A 5,198-nucleotide genomic window follows, 5' to 3' on the forward strand; every position below is an offset into this window, starting at 1 on the left:
ATTATAAATACTAAATCTGACTGGCTATTTATTTATTTATTTATTTATTTATTTATTTTTGGCATAGCCAGCTGGTCTGTGTGTTGTCTTCCTGTTTTTTGTTTGTTTGCTTGATCACCCTCGTTTTGCTCCATAGCCCTGCTTTCCCTGTGCTGATGTGTAGTTTGAAGCCTCATGTTCAATTTTTCTATAGGAAAACCATGTGCCAGAGTGTGATAGGGCTAACCATCAGGGGAGGAACCTAGACCACTCCTCATTCAGGCTCCCCGTCCTCCACCCCATGCTTCATCCTGCCTCCTTAGGACTGAAACCTGCAACTTTGGACTTTCTGGAAGACCTGAGGCTGGTCTTGGTTTTCTCCTAATTCGGACCTTCTCTGGAGGCATCTGCTGTTCTGGTTTCAGATCACTCCTGATTCCTCCTATCTGCTTTCCATTTCTTACTAATTTGTTGAGATCTCTCATCTGCTTTTATGTGTCTGTAATTTTCTTTAGTCTGTGGGTTTTACCATTGAAAAAGTGTTTTTGTTCCCCTTTTTAAAGTGGAGTTTCCAGAGGAAACAGAAATAAATGTTTAATCTAAATATCTTCCTCCATCACACACCAGACCTTCAAGGCCCATCTTAAGTCCCACACTTTTCATGAAAGCTTCCCCGTAACTCTAGATGCTGTTGATATTTCCTGCTTCTTACCATAAGACAAACAAAACATTTGTTTGCAGTTCTTTGTCATATATTTGTTTCTGTGGCCATACAACTAAATTTATACTTTTCCTTATCACCTTAATTTGTTTTTAAAAGTTTAAAGCACTCAAAACTTTAAAAAGAACTATATTTTGAATCCCATTCAGTGCAGTTTACTTATTTATTAAACACTCATTGTGTACAAAGCATTAGATTGGTTATTACAGGGGCTATTGTAGGAGTAGCAGGATAAATTCATCTAATCACGAGTCTTGATGTTTGAGGGTTTCTGTGTGGTGGGGAAGAGATGGGGAAACAGGATCAAAACTCCTCAGGTGGGAAAGCTCCAAGTTTTTTCAGGCAAGAATAAATTTTATGTCATGAAATTTTGGGTTTTTCTAAAGAAAAAGTAAATCTGCCTGGTAAAAATTTATTTATTTATTTATTTATTTATGGCATATCCAGCTGGTCTGTGTGTTGTCTCATCCCTACTGGATAGCGAGGAATGCCTGGCATATAATCTACCCTTAATAAGCATTTGTTGATTTAATAAATGGAAAAACACTTTGGCAATGGATGCTTTAAATATTCTGCTTTCTTATACTTAAAAAAAAATAAACATGAGGTATCTTCCTGCCCCTCGATTTAGGTTTTCCTTGCTCCTTCTTAACTTGGAGGAATACTTCTTCGAGCAGCATACAGCTCATCATATTCAGCATAAGGGCAGTCAGAAGGAAAGGTAAGGAAGATTTTGGTATCTCTATGGACTAGCAAACCTTTCTGTTGTCTGATGTTTTTAAAATGTATGATCATGGAGGTTTTTTTCATCCCTTCGTTCGTATTGGGAATGTTAATGAGAAGAGGGGGGTTTATAAGTTGTTGTCATACTTCGAATATTTTCCAAAGCTAAGAATCTGTGTGTACTAATTCCTCCAAGGTTGTGAGTACCTCAGATCAGCTGGCTAGGGCTCTGATTCATTCCATCACTTTTTTCTTGATCCCTTTTGTACTTATACACTCAATTATTTGGGTTATGGTGTTATAAAGTAATGATCATAAAACAGAGAATGGTATAAAAATCAGTACCTTCAATTTTAAAAATGTTCTTTAAGAAATTCTGGATAATAAACACAGAGGAATGATAAAAATTTCAATCTCCAATTAGTAATGGAGATACATTCATTAGGTAGATGCAAATTACAGCTCTTAGGTAAAAACATTTATTTTGTAAATAAAGTTTTATTGGGACACACACTCATTTGTTTATGCATTGTGTGTGGTTGGTTTCCTGCTACAATAGCAGAGTTGAATGCTATGACAGAGTTGAATGCATATGGCCTGCAAAGGAAAAAAAATATTTACTATCTGGCTCTTCATAGAAAACGTTTGCTAACTGCTGATATAGACAGAATCTTCAATGGCTGCTAAACCAGCAGGTGAAAAGCTGCTGAGAAATTTTATAATGGATACGTCAAGGTTGACATCACCTGAACCCACCGAGCCTCCTGATATGGAGTACATGTGCACTGCCTCTGAAGCATTCTTGATAGTCCTTAAAATTGCTTATAATTGTGAATCAAATTTTTTCCTGAATTCCTACATACCCCAAAATCACCATTAAAAGCACTTTATGAGATAAATTCAAACTCTGTTTATAATTTTTCCATTATGATAAGTAAAATCTCTTACATGGTCAATTTTATATATTTAGCGTTGCCTTCTGAATAGTTCTTTTAGATATAGGGAGTTAAAAGTCAAAAGGATTTACTAGAGACAGGGTAGAATCAGTGTGTCTTAAGGATCAGTTTTCTGATCCTCATTTCCTTTCAGTGTAGTTGTGAATTCCAAGTGACATCATACAAATGAAGTGCATGGGACAGCGCTCACCAAAATTAGAATACATGCAGGTTTTGTTAACCTCTAGGAGATGAGGACAATTATTTTGCTATATTTTCCAACCTTTCATACCCTTCTCTTTAATTCTGTTGTTGATCTTTTATTAGTTGATGCTTTAGCCAACTACTCTCTCCTTAAAATGTATTATGATTCTTTTGTGACTTTTGTTAATGTTCACTAATAATAATCCTTTGTACTTTGATCTCTAGGAGAGTCAGAGGCTCCTTAAAAATATGTTCAAAATCTGTTATTTTTGAACCAGATGCGATATCCCAGCCCATCATTAAGGTAAATGCATTGTAAAAAATAGAGACATTTCTATTCTTTGTGTATATGTTACCTTTGCTTATTTTTACATTTCTCTCTCGATTTTATCCAGATTCCTCTGAGAGATTGTATAAAAATAGGAAAACATGGAGAAAATGGAACCAATAGACATTTTGCAAAGTATGTCATCATCACTAACTGTTTGATTTCATGTCTACCAAAACAGTATATATGTTTAATAACTTTATCTGCATTTTAGGGCAAAATCTGGGGGGATTTCACTCATTTTCAGTCAGGTAAGAGTAACATAGTAAATGTTTTGTTCTAACCTGAATGAACACTTTGCTTGTGTGTGTGTGTTTGTGTGTGTATGTGTGTGCATGTGTGTGCATGCAAGCGTGCACACGCGCATGTGGGCTTAAGCATAATTAAATTATTTGTAGGAATCTCAAATGAAGGTTGTTGGAATAAATGTTTGAATGCTTTTAAATAATTATTGAGAAATACATATTTTAAAAGATGTGATCCCTAATGAGATCCTTAATGTTTACTAAGGCTGTGATAACCTGCAGGCTTGTGGTTTCATCTTTAGGAGTCCTGGCCATGTTTGAGGGTTGAAATGAAAGGACTGTGGTTCCTCCTATGGCCTCCTCGTCATTGAGAAGGTGGAGGCCAGCACACCACTTACATGATCTCAGCCTGAGGCATGCTGACAGCCAAGGCAGTGACTCGGGATGTGTAACCTTGTATAATTATGACGCTTGGGGTCATGACTTGCTATTCATTCCAAAGTCATTGATATGCATTTATGCACTCAGCACTGTGTCTAATACTGGTAATACAGAAACAAAGTGAAACAGGGCTTTTCTCCTGTTATATACTTAACCTGTAGATATTTGAAAAATTGGAAATAAGAATGGAGGAGAGATCATCTACCACTTTCCTTTGCCTCTGACTTCACCTTCATCTTTAAAATTAAAGGGTTAGAGGAGATCGATGTTGCCTCAGCTATCAGTGAGAGCCCTAGTTCCTTGAAGTGTTCAAAGAAAAATCTTTCTGTGATCAAGTAAGTGTAGGAAACGCTGTGGGAACAAAGACACACAGATTCGGGACTTGACTCAAAAGCCTTAACATACAGGAGTGCATTGAGAGTCCAGGAGGCGAATGGTTAGGGGCAGAGGGTGCTCCCCGCGGTTTTCACATCGCCAGAACCTTTGACCATGGAGCACTTTTTCATGTCTACTGACGAGTCTGTTAGAAAAGCTGGGAGATATCAGATTACGTGATTTTCTGGATCTGTATTCATGATTCCATTGATTTCAAGGAAGAAAACATTTCACAGGCTACCTTGGACTTTATGCTGTTGTAACTGGAATACAGTGGGGCCTTGACTTACGAGTGTCCCGAATAATGAGTTTTTCGAGATATGAGCCGTCTCTCGGCTGATTTTTTGCTTTGAGTTGCGAGCTAAAATTCGGGTTACTAGCCAGCTTCAGATACCCCACCGCTAGTTGGCGCAGCGAACGTCACAGTGAACGCCACAACATCAGCTCAGCATTCAATTAATTGTAATGGTGAAAATTGATTTGACATACGAGTAATTTGAGTTATGAGCTCGGTCATGGAACGAATTAAACTCGTAAGTCAAGGCCCCACTGTATATGAAAAACAGTTACAGCCATCTATTACTCTGGGGAAGGAACACCATTATTATTAATTCTGGGCTGCCCCTGTGCTCTCCTTACTTCTACAGTATCATTCTGCATCTTTGCCTTATTCTAGAAGGTCTGTATCTTGAAAGGAAGTACTTTCTTGGTTTCCACTAGAAAAAAATACACATTTTGGTAAAATTTTAATAACTGGGCTTAGAAATAAAGCCCCCAAATCCTTCCACCTGTTTTTAATAGTTTGTAGAAGAGGTCTTATATTAAACAAACTCAAAATCAGCTTAACACCAGGGGGTGACTAGACACAAGCTACTCTCTCAAGTATCATTTTAAGCTTCCTGTTAAGTACACAACCTAGAAATACAACTTTTATGTTTTTTATTATTTACTAGAGGCCCGGTGCACAAAAATTTGTGCACTCGGGGGGAAGGGGGGGTCCCTCAGCCCTGCCTGTGTGCTCTCTCAGTCTGGGACCCCTCAGGAAATAACGACCTGCTGGCTTAGGCCTGCTCCCGGGTGGCAGAAGGCAGGCCCAATCCCTAGGTGCAGCCCCTGGTCAGGCTCAGAGCAGGGCCGATTGGGGGGTTGGGGCACTGCCCCCTGTCACACTCAAGGCAGGGTCGATGGGGAGGTTGCGGCGCCACCCCCTGTCACGCACAGAGCAGGGCCGATCAGGGGGTTGGGGC

The 5,198-nt window shown here is 38.8% G+C and overlaps 1 protein-coding gene across 1 annotated transcript in view; it reads left to right on the plus strand.

The window, feature by feature from the left end:
* The first annotated feature begins 1,335 nt into the window (after window positions 1-1,335).
* NSMAF (neutral sphingomyelinase (N-SMase) activation associated factor) overlaps window positions 1,336-5,198 on the plus strand; it is a 33,939-nt gene continuing 30,076 nt past the window's right edge. The window contains exons 1-4 of the mRNA XM_005871668.2: window positions 1,336-1,421; window positions 2,788-2,866; window positions 2,958-3,025; window positions 3,105-3,141. The gene's annotated coding sequence lies outside the window, so the exon portion shown is untranslated. The remainder of the gene's footprint in view (window positions 1,422-2,787; window positions 2,867-2,957; window positions 3,026-3,104; window positions 3,142-5,198) is intronic.

Source organism: Myotis brandtii, unplaced genomic scaffold, assembly GCF_000412655.1.
Source record: "Myotis brandtii unplaced genomic scaffold, ASM41265v1 scaffold351, whole genome shotgun sequence".
Classification (NCBI taxonomy): Eukaryota; Metazoa; Chordata; class Mammalia; order Chiroptera; family Vespertilionidae; genus Myotis; species Myotis brandtii.